This window comes from Strongylocentrotus purpuratus, unplaced genomic scaffold (assembly GCF_000002235.5).
Source record: "Strongylocentrotus purpuratus isolate Spur 01 unplaced genomic scaffold, Spur_5.0 spur5_scaffold_16, whole genome shotgun sequence".
NCBI lineage: Eukaryota > Metazoa > Echinodermata > Echinoidea > Camarodonta > Strongylocentrotidae > Strongylocentrotus > Strongylocentrotus purpuratus.
In genome coordinates, this window is record NW_022145601.1 from 29,495,941 (window position 1) to 29,508,577 (window position 12,637).

Below are 12,637 nucleotides of genomic sequence, written 5' to 3' on the forward strand. Positions count from 1 at the left end.
GCATGTTAGAGGGTCAATACAGTAGAAGGAATACAATAAGTAACATTTCATACAAAAATTACGCAGTTTTTCAACCTTTAACAGTGTTACCGAGTCACTAAATAGTATTTTAACGTGTATGTTCATAATATATTCATTGTGCTGCCTCATTTCATTTTCTTGTTTCTAAATTAACATACACAAAAGAAGTGCACAATAGCTTCTAACTCTCTTTTACAAAACTAACATTTTCCGTCATTATCTAGTTTCGTCTTGTACAGTTGCTTGCTTAAAAATAAAATTTTATTTCTATTTTGTATTGAAATACAAGATTGACATAATGTAGCACCAGGGGGTGTTTCACAAAGACTAAGATCGACTTAAATTGGACTTGAACTATAGCAGGCTGTTCATGCCACTAGTTCCTCGAAACCATTCCTGGCATTGGTTTCTCACGGGGCGTACAAATCGTGGCCACAAATCTACAGAATTTACTTTGTTGATGGTTCATTATTGAAGTAAATATAGTATCTCAAGATCATTATTGAGAGACCAATGGTGAGAGCAACCGGTGGCATGAATGGCCTGCCATACTTCAAGTCCAACTTAAGTCGATCTTAGTCTTTGTGAAACACCCCCCGATTTTGATGAATCTCATACTTAGTTTTGAAGAATGTTGCATAACCCTAATAAAGAATTAATCTGTATTTAAGATATTTTGGAAAAAGATTTTAGCCCCCAAAAGATAAACACTGAAGAAAAAAAACATGCAAAAATCATCTATCAGGCAAAATGCAAAACAAATCATAAAGGATTTTATTTACAAAGAGCAAAAATGTATATATCTCATCAAATTGTATTTAAAAAAAAATCTTGTTGCATTGATTAACTTTTGGGAGAAATGTAGATGTATACTTTAAATATCTCTTAGAAATATGGTACTTTATTTGATTGAGATAATTCATATTTGAAAGATTTTGCGATTCAACTCATTTGACTCATTTTTGTTTTTTCATTACACAATAACATCAACATTACCAGTTTTTTATTCTTTAGAAGATAACCTTTGGGGTATTTTTGTTGTATCATGATCAGAATCCAGCAGATGCAGAGGAGGATACCGTAAGGTTAGTGGATTATGATTAGGATTGTGATGGTGGTTATGATGATGAGGGGGAGGAGGATAAAGATGATGCTCATCATCATAATTGGAAGGGTAATGAAGAGGAGGAGGATGTTGATGAGGAAGAGTAGGACGACGACGAAGCAGAGGGGGTGGAGGATGATGATGATGGTTAGAGGGATAATGAAAAGAAGGAGGTGGATGATGACGATGAGGATGAGGTGGATGATGATACTGATGATGATGAAGAGTAGGAGGAGGATTATGATTAGGTTGAAAATGCTTAAGTGGTGTTTAGGATAATAATAAATGTTTGTAGAAGTTTAGGAAGCATGGTAATGACATCTTCATTATGTTCATTAAATGGATAGTTGAATTTTGTTGCATGAGGGCACCACACAAAATATTTGTGTGTGAGAGATAATCAATAACTGAGTCAAACATAGTGACAAAATTTTCTTTGTTTGATCAAAATCAGATCAGAGACGGCTGAAATATCCATCATTATAACCGTTTCTAATATTTGCGATGCCTCGCAAATATTCGATCATTTTGCACCAACGACTTAGCGCCTTAAGTTCAAAGTTCATTTTATTTCCATTTCTCGTATAAAAATACATTTAACAATACATTATACTTATAAGCAAATATATAAATATAAATAATTCAAAGAATATGGAGGAGCCGGCAGAGGCCATTGGCCTTTCAAAGTCTGGGCTCCAGTGTCCTCAGATAATAATACAAAGTACAGAGAAAAGAAACAATGGGTAGTAAATAGATAAACAAATGAGTACAGGCTAATTAAATTAAACATACGATAGGAATTCCTTCATTAAATAGTTCTTGTATTTACGTTTAAATGGGCAACAGATGGGCACATTTTTTTATATGGGTAGGTATTGCATTCCAACTAATTACTCCGGAATATTTAACTGATCTACGTGAAGCATGGTATTTTAACAATGGAATATATAAATTATTAGCATGTCTTGTGTAATGTGAATGAACGTCCTTTGTTATTTTGAACATATTATCGAAAATAGAAGGTAACATATTCTTATTGTACATATACATAAATGATCCAACTTGCAATTCATGTATTTGAAATATGGTAAGTACATTTAATTTCCTAAAAAGCGGTTCAGATGGGGTTCTGGGATGAGAATTTGTAATTGCACGTAGTGCTCTTTTCTGTAAAACATAAACTTGATTCATTAAAGTTTTTGCACAATGTCCCCATATCAAAGTACAATAGGACAGATGAGGAAGAATGATTGCATTGTAGATATTTATCAATATATTTAGAGGAATAAAGTGTCGTATTCTATATAATACACCTATTGCACATGAAATCTTCCGCCGAGTATTATTAATATGTGGAGCCCAAGTAAGATTTTCATCAAGTGTCACTCCAAGAAATACAGTATTAGAAACTTCTAATATATCATAGTTATTAGTTTTAATGTCACAGATTTGACCTGAAAGTTTTTTGTTTTTCAACTTACGTAACAAAATATCATGACTGATTGAGTCGAATGCCTTTGATAGGTCCAAAAATATTCCTAGTCCAATATTCTTATTTTCAAAAGCTGTATTAAGTTGATCGATAAATTCAAGTAGGGCCATAGTTGTAGAATGTCTAGAAACCAAATTGTCTATTGTATAACATATTGTGTTTACATATATAAGACATAAGTTTTGCATATATATCAATTTTTAAAAAAGTTTATCAAAGACCGAAAGCAGGGACACAGGTCGATAGTTTGTACACAAAGATTTATCTCCCTTTTTAAATATTGGCAAAACTTTAGCAACTTTTAAAGCATCTGGAAAGCATCCTGTTTCTATAGAGGTATTAAAAATATGAGTTAACACTGAGCAACAATGTGTATACATTGTTTTAAAACAATTTTAGGGGCACTAGAAATGTCATAAATAAGAATAAGAGCAATAACCATGCAATTTGAATGCATGTGCGGTCTAAGAATAAGAACGAGAATACACCTGACGGTGGCCTGTACTTATAGCGAAGAAGAAGAACTCAACTATCCCTTTAATTTGGCATGCTTTTACTCAAAATATAGGTTTTCAGCTATCACAGGATTTGTAAACAACTCTAAAAGAAAACAGCTTTCATGTGTCATAATGGTTTAAAGTGACCTCTTGAATACATATTTTTGACATTTACGTGTAGAATATGCCCCCTCATGTCTGTAAGAAAATAATGAATGATTTTGTTGTTGTTTGCAGGTTATGGGAAGAAGGCGGGAAGGAGCGTTACTATCAACACAAGCTTAAAGTTGCTTCATCTGACCATGATTTCCGTGCACAATTTGTGAGTAGTTGTGGGGAATAAAATTAAGCGCAATATGAGATAAACATGTAAAACTTCGTTTACAGTTGCTGTGGTATAATATGAGGGAGGATTAAATTACTTTGCTTCAAATATTTATATCTTATAACACACATATATGTGAGTATTTCATTGTAGGGCCTTTAGGCACTGTTTTGTTTCATCCCCACTTGCCATTTTATTTAATAAACAAAACATTGCTTCAGTTGACCACATCAGTTTACCACGGCATGTGTGATCAAGCTTTGGTTGTTCATATAAAAAATGTGAAATTCTGAGCATCTTAGATTGCCCGTTATAAAGAAGTTTGAGTTCTTGGAAAGATGAATACTAATTTAAGAACTTTTCATTCTCTTTATGTTAAGAAAAAAAAGTCCAATTGAAAGGGTGGTTCTTCAATTGCCCTCATTTTCAAAATATGAAAAGTAACAGCTAAGGTTGCGAACTGCAACTTTCATGCCACATGCATGTTACTATAGCAAGGCTGATCAAAATTATTATCATTTGGATGATTCCAAAACTTAACAGTACACACAAAAACTTATGTGCCACATGATCAACATTTCCAGTTGCTTCCACACAGTTTCTTTAACATTGTAATTCCATGACAAGAACTCAACTCCTTTGAAATCGATATAAGGTCTATTATTCTATTATAGCCTAGAGTGATCACATTGCATATTGATTACATGTTGTGGAGTGTGAGTCATTACAACAATACAAACAATAAAAGAGTATAATTACAAAAATATCAAACAAAGTATTGGCTGGAAGTTTTCTAATGAAATCCTTAACCATCAGACTATTCATTATTATACTGCAGGTGTGATATGTCTTTGTTATTATGGGTGTGTCCTTCAGGGGGCTGAACTTTGATTCCCTACACTACAGGTTGTACATGTAAATAAAGAAACCTGTGAAAAATCACTGTAATATTAATGTCATATGTAGTTCTGCAATAATTGTGAGTTTTCCTGTTCTTTCTTTTTTGTATCTTTTTGTTGTTCTGTTTTGTTCTATAACATTAAAAAAAACTATCTAGAATGAAAGGGTATCTCAAAAAGATGTGTTTAATAATGAAGAAATGATAACAAAGTTGTCAGATATTTCTATACCCAATTTGTAATATTTGATGATAATGATAAGAGATTATTATTGACCATGGGCCCATCTTATATTTGCGATTGATATCAATATCGCATCTATTTCCATAAGAGATAGGAGACTGCAAACTTGCGATTGATTAGAGGAAACTCAGCTCTTTATAAAACGGCACCCAGGTCATATGAATCTGCCAAGATAACAAATTAACCAAATTCTTTGTATAAGATAATTACCAGTCCTTCTCATATCCCTTGATATGTCTTTCTTTAATCGTACCATTTTTGATTGATTGATTTGTCAGGTGCGGTGCTATATTGAAGGTCTCTGCTGGTTGTCTCGATACTACTATCAAGGATGTGCCTCATGGAAGTGGTCCTTTCCTTATCACTATGCCCCCTTTGCTTCTGATTTTCTCGCTTCTGATTTTCCGGATATCGACATTAACTTTGAGAAAGGAACGAAGCCCGTAAGTACATGTTCTCATGGAATTACAGCATGATGTAATTAGACCATTGTAATGTTTCTGCTTACAGATTGCACATGGCACCACACTGAAACATTGCACTGACACCAATTTTGCTAAAGCTGAAGGTGACCACGGACAGTTATTGTTATCATTCTGTGACCATAATTATACCCTCACTTATATACACTTAACATGGTTCAACTGACCAGTACAAGCATTCGCACCTATCTTGCAATATACATTTTACATTTCCTTCAAAAGAAATCGACTGTACTATGTTTAGCCTGCTTAAACTTAAAATGAGAGCATGCTAGATTTACAGTTATTGTTACTGGAGTATTGTGTGTAATTCGATGCAGAGCGGCAACACTAAAAAGAGTAGAAATTCAATGTCACTTGATAATTGTATGTGATATATGGATCATTTAATGTTGTAGTTTATGCACCAAGTCTTTTCTAACAGCGATCCAATAATTGCAGCTGGTTTTTCATCAACGGTTTAAATTTTGGGTTCGGGTTATGATCAGGGTTTGGATAAGGTTTAGGGTTTGGTGTAAACATTCTGTGGATCCGTTGTTAAGTTCAGATTGTGTATCTGTGTTTGAAATTGATCATGGCCGGAGCATGCTTGTTGTTGCTGGAATATTTATCATACGATCTTTATTTCCCTTCCTGTGATCAGTTAAAGCCCCTGGAGCAGCAGATGATTGTAGGATTCAATAGGAGATACCTGCCAGAAACATGGAGTAGAAAGATGACGGATGACGTAAGTTAGGAAAGATTTCAGATAGTTAGACGCGAGAAACAAACAAGTTTGGTGAAAAGACAAAATTTCATTAGTTCCTAACAATTTCAGACAATTTTGAATCCTCAAAAGAAAAGATTTAAGATATTAAGGCATCATATATACACAAGTTTGCTGAAAAGACAAAAGTTCAACGGTGTCTAACAATTTCTTGCAACTTTAAATCTTCAAAAGGAAAGTTTTAAGATATGTAGTCTTGAGATATACATGTATACAACTTTGCTGAAAAGACAAAAGTTCAATCACAAATACATGCGATTCTAAATCTCCGTGTACATTCATGAAGTGTTCTATTATATAGAGCATGCGATTGTTATTGATTTTCTACCCAATATGTGGATTGTTGTTTTTGTTGTTGACTTGAGTTTCATGGTATGGATGTAATCAAGTATTTACAGACATGTGTCAATCATCACTTCGAAGACATTAAGATGACCACGTTTTTAGCTCAAAACTTTGGATAGCATTTTTGCTGTTTTTCTTTAATTCTTAAACTGTAAAATATGATATCTTAATAAACATGTGATGACACCTATTCATGTCTGTTTTGTTAATGATAACGTTCAGATTTTATAGCATGCATTTCTAATAATTAATTCTCTCAGATTTAGCTTGATGTCCTAGAATGATTTTTATTTTGTTTCCCTTTTTCATTCAAAGAGATATTAATATCCTATAGCATTTAATATACATGTTATATTGTAAGGCCTATGTGGTTGTGCTATCCACATTTGCCCTTTGAATTAGGAAAATGTACTGCAGATGTTGTTTTTTGTATATCATTTGTTGTCTTCAAGAAAATCTGATCTAAACCCTAATTGTCTTACAATGAAATTGTTTTCTTATGTAATCTAAGGATTCACCCATCATTGACTTCTATCCAGAGGACTTCCATATTGATCTCAATGGAAATAAGTATCCATCGCAAGGTAGGAACATGAGTTCATACGACATCTGTATTAACCCTAATAAGGCCAGACTTGATTGATGTTACCACCGATATCCCAATTCGAAATACAACATATTCTGGGACTGAACATTTTGAAAATTCGAAAGGATTTAAGACGATTTTTTGTGTAATTCAACATTTGCTTTAGCGACAAATTGCTACAAGTTTATTTTGTCGCAGATATTGGAATGGTTAGGGTTGTAATTACATTTAAAGCTAATGTTATTTCTTTAAAGGGAAATAACCTATGAAACAATCATGCGAGAGCACACAATTATGTTTGTAGAAATGAAAAGAAAAAAAACAGGATCTATTAAACCTTACCATTATAGTATACTTTCACTTTGAATTATCTGCAGGTTTATATTATGTAGGAATCTAAATATAAAAAAATACAAACATCTATTTCAATTACCTTCCAGTTGTCTTATAATGGAAAATATAATTAATACTGAAAATTGCTCGGCTGAAAGCTATTCATGATAACATGTCATTTAGCAGACGTATATTAGATCTTAAACCAAATGCTTTTGAGCTTTGCTTTTACTGAAACAAACTAGATAATTCTGGACAGGGGTTGCAAGCGTACAATATACTCAGCAAATAACTAAAAATTCAACCAGTTTGAGTAAAGCCCCTTTGAAATACAGTACGGTTCACCGCGTCATGTCTGAGCGGGTCTTCAAATTATGAATACTACCATGAATAAATCACGGTCGGGAGCTTGGGCAGAATGTCATATCGTAGTTTTGTGTTTTCGGGCGAGGGAGCGTAGCGACCAAGCGAGATTTTGCAATTTTGAATGATGAATTTATGCATTGTAGAAAACCCCAAAGCCGATATATACGTTTTTTTTTTTTTTTTACTATATTTGTTTCTAGCCATATTTGTAAACGTTCCCAGTCGGACTCAGGACCGCCGCCCCTGTCCAGGAATACTACAAGCATGAGTTCAAATACAAGAACATGCGAGTTGGCACGAGCTGATGCCAAATGAAGGGCAAAATAGGAGTTGTGAAGCGGCCCGGCCTCTACCGTTAATTTAAAGTTTGACTGTGAAGTATATAGCTTCTAAAGACATAAAAAATCATGTGTCCTTTTCAAATTTCTCACCAAAGAGTGATGACCTTTGTAGCGCAGGGGTTATTTTTGTCTCGCCTGCGTAGCAAAAACCGAGGCATAGGCGCCACTTTTCCGGTGGCGCTTTTCCGGTGGCGTCGGTGGTGGCGGCGGCGGCGGTGGCGGCGGCGTCAACATAAAAAAAATAACCAAGGTTAAGATTTTGAGTTTTTAATATTAGGGTGGGTTCGGGGAGGATAGCCTGCGGGCTCTAGTCCTTTAGTTGGCTCTTTCCATACCCACGCTGCCTAGCCTGATGCACCCATAACTGAGATATTATACAGGTAGCCTATGTATATTCGAACTTTGTATTATGTTTGTCTGTTATTTGTTATACAAAATGCCAAATAAAATAATAATAATAACAATATAATTTAGAAAGTATAGGTTTGTATTCCATGGAACTTGGACTACAGGGTTATCAAGTATCCCCAGTCATGTGATTAGAATTTCGGGACACAAAGTCAAGGTCAAAGGTCATTTGGGGTCAACAAACTTAGACTATGTTGTGGCGTCATCATCAAAAACTTAACCTAAGCTTAAGTTTTTGTTTTTTGATATAATTTTGAAAGTGTAATTCATTATTCAATGAAACTTATACTAAAGGGTTATGAAGTATCCTCAAATATATGAGTAGAATTTCAGCTCACTAAATTAAGGTCAAAGTTCATTTCCCGTCAACAGACTTAGACTATGTTGTGGCATCAGGTTAAGATTTTGAATTTGTTATCATAATTTTGAAATTTGCCAAAATTAAACTATTTATTGCTTTCACTTCCAGAACTAATTTCGCAAATTATGAAAGATATAAATCGTTCTCTTTATGCATTTATATGGGGTAACAAACCTGATAAAATCAATAGAGAACAAAATGTGTCAACTATATAATAAAGGTGGGGTTAAGATGATTTATATTTACATTCATGCTAAATCCCTGAAGATATCATGGATTAGAAGATTTGTAACTGATTCTCAGATAGAAAGTTTCACTTTTCACATGTTCAATTCATTTTTGCCCCAAACCTATTTTTTTCACCTGTATATGGGCTCACATTATTTTAGAAAATTAGCAGACTTGACTCCAAATCATTTTGGAAAGAGATCCTTTTCGCTTGGTCAGACTTGGTCGAACTTCTTATTGACGGCATTGCATGTCAACCTCTCTGGAATAACCCCCCACATTAGAATAAATGACACAGTGATATGTTTTGGGGCTTGGAATTTACGAGGAATACGTTTTGTGAACGACATCCTAAAAGTGGATGGGGTTTTTTTTTCTTCATATTTTGAGTTTCAGCGGGGATTTGACATACAAACAAATTTCCTCCAGTACTATGGTCTTTCTAATACAATTCGGTCAGGTTTTAAAATAGTACACATGTAGCTCCTAGTAAGGCCTTAGAACCTATCATTCCCGAAGCCGTGCACCTTGTGGTGAAAACAAATGTTGGTTGTTCAAATATTTATCAGTCTTTTCTAAAAAAAATATAAAAAAAAGTAAAAGAATGTAAAGCTCTTACAAAGTGGATTTTTTAAAATAGATTGTCAAGATGTACTTTGGGGTTCGTACTGCCAACAATAGATATCATAATGAGGTGGTTTCAAATCAAGATTTTAAATAGAATATTATATATGAAGGACAGTTTGTTAAGATTTGGTGTAGTGGCTGACAAGAAGTGTACTTTTTGAAGTAGCAATGATGAAACTATCATACATTTTTTTTTACTTTTGTAACTATTCTAATGAAGTATGGTCGAAGTTAGAGTTCTGGATTTTCGTAATACGAGGGAAAGGATCAAACTTACAAATAATAATGCACTCAACTGTGTTCTGATGGTTGTAAGACAAGAAATATTTCCAGCTAAAATACGAAATCAACTACTATCATTTGATATAATTTTATCAGCTGTAAAACGTTATTATGAAATGGAAAAAAATATATATACCAAACAAATATCAGAACGAATAAATTGAAAAAGAAATGGTTTCACTTTAGAAGATATTTTGAGAGTGTTGGAAATGTTCTAAAACAAACATGATGTATTTTATGTTTGGTATTTTTTATATATATTTAAAGTACTAATTTTGTCATAAATGTTTGTTTTTATCTGCCACAAAGCTTTCGGCCGTGATGATTATTATCTGTGTTTAGCCACTATGTATGAAAATTATTTCTTTAATAATTTGTATATAATATATGGATATACTGTATATGATGGAATTTGTTTTGAAAATAAAGAACCCTGTGGAAGGGGGAAGAGTTACTTTTATTGCTTGTTGATAGTATACATTCCTATTCCATAAAACTTGAAAAAAGGGTTATCAAGTATCACAAATCATGTGATTGGTCTTTTAGGTGACAAAGTCTAGGTCAAATGTCATTTCAGGTCTACAAATTTCGTGGATACCGAAAAACCTGAGAGAGTTTCTTCTGCTTTACTGCTCTTGGGAGTTTACCTCCTTCCTGAACAGACTGATTTGTTGATCTGTACCAACTTGGCTACCATGAAAAAACTTGATATCCTTTTTGTTCCTCTCTTGGGAAATCTCAAGATCCTCGCCTCCTGCCTTTCTACATACTCCTCGAGCTTTCTCACCCTCTCGGTGTAGGCATCTTAATGGTGCAGAATCATGGCCGCTTGCTCATCGATTTGCTTTGGACATTTTGCAAGACTTGAGTCAACATTTGCTGACACCAGCTGCAAAAATGAATCATCATATGTAGAGTATCAGTCATCACTGTCTGCATGAGGGAGGCAGTCTTCTTTTTTTTCCCTAGCCGATCTTGTTTTGTCAGCAGTAGTTAATTGTAACGGGTCGATAGTTGGATCACAACATAGAAACAGAACAGGCAACGCAATGCAGAAGTAGGGGTAAAATACAATAACTGCATACACAGAGTAAAGTCACAGATCCATATACTACTGCGCACACATTACACAAGAGTCACAACAAAGTATTACGTTAGTGGGGCTGAAGATAAGATCCTGACTACATGACATACCACACAAGTTGAAACAGTCCGTTAGTTCTAAGTTAATTCTATTTTTTTCGTTACAAATTTCGCTCATGGTATCAGTAAGAACTTGAGGCACATTACATAGGCCTATTGCTTGGTTTGACAGAAGCTAAAAAGAGGAGTAAGCAGTGCAAAGCATCATCCTACAGGACCAACAGAAGTCGGGACGAATTAGCAAACCGCCGAATCAATTGGACTTGTAAAATATCATAAAAACAAATTGAACTATTAACGAGGACAATCAAAAGGACTACAGCGTTAACAATATCTGGATAATATCAAGAAAAAATGGAAGGACAAAACTAAGACAGCAAGAAAAAAGAAATCAATTGTCTACAAAAATGGATAGTCCCTGATGAGATCGATGTAAATCCAATTTAAAATTAGGGGAATAAAAAGGTGCCGTTTTGTATGACTTGCTTGGACACCTCGCGCAAGCGCTCGTCACCTCGCTTCCCTCGGATTTTTTATTTGATTTGATTTGATTTGAATGATTTATTTCTGTTTGATTTTCTATTTCTTTCTTTTTTAAACTCTCACTGAAACTTTTTTTTAATCCTCTGACTATCACCCCTGAAAACAGACCCAACGCTCGCCATGTATACAGTGTTTCAAGGTTTGGGAAACATATTAAAACATATTCATTGCAGTTTTGTTCTAATAAATACACCTGTAAATATTAAGCTCCAAACCTCCGTATCCTTACTTTTACAGCAGAACCAACAAATATAATAACATCATAGCTTTATGTGCAAACTTGTGAAACATAATTTCTGTTCTTATGTTCTTTGGTGTAACCCTTAGGTGTAGCATTACTGCCATTTGTGGATGAAGACAGGCTCCTGAGATGTCTTGCAGATGTCTATCCCGATCTCACACCAGAAGAGAGTAAGTAGATATCATTGGATAGACAAAAAGGAGGAGGAGGATGGTGATGATTGTGATGATGATGATAAAGGAAGGTGGTGGTGATGGTAATGATGAAGATGATGATGACGGTGGTTGGTGATAATGATGAAGATGGGGATAATAACAATGATGTTGAAAATGATGATGATGCAATAGTTAGGAGTGTAAACAGAAATCTTTTTTTTTTTAAAGGGGTCGAGCATTGAAAACAGTGATAATAATTCTAATCTTTGTGTCTTTATTTTTGCTTTCTTTTATTTTTTATAAATACAGAGAAAAGAAACAGCAATGGCCCTGAGCGTTTGTTTGTGGACAAGCATCACCGTCTCTATAACTTCATCAAACAGCTGTACAAGAAAAACAGACTTAAAAAGGTGAGACCTGAGATGGAATTTCTCCTCTGCTGAGAGCCAAAAAGGCATTAACTCTTATGATATATATGATATGTATATGCCATTCAAGCCCTCAACTCTAACTAAATTATGGTGATATTTCCATAAATAAGGGACCCAATTTGTTAGATTTTTGGTGTCCCACTTACATAAGGAATCCTCACGTATTTGTGGCTCTGAGTAAAGACTTATATAGTGGAGTGATTCTAGGTATGAGGATGCAATATTATGCTTGGAAATCAATTTAGCACCTCACTCCACTCTATACGTATGGGTTCCTTACGTAAGTGGGACACCAAAAATGTCATAAAGTGGGTCCCCATTGGAATTACCCACGTACCTAACTAACTAAAATATTATTACTCAAATAACGGGCTGCGTGATTTTAACATTTCCGGGGGAAACAAAAGTAGTGCTTAC

At 34.3% G+C, this 12,637-nt stretch overlaps 1 long non-coding RNA gene across 1 annotated transcript; it reads left to right on the forward strand.

The window, feature by feature from the left end:
* Positions 1 to 952: 952 nt before the first annotated feature.
* LOC115924629 lies at positions 953 to 5,018 on the forward strand. The gene is made up of 3 exons (XR_004064395.1): positions 953 to 1,106; positions 3,353 to 3,437; positions 4,861 to 5,018. It is a non-coding gene; the product is annotated as an uncharacterized LOC115924629 (long non-coding RNA).
* Positions 5,019 to 12,637: the final 7,619 nt, after the last annotated feature.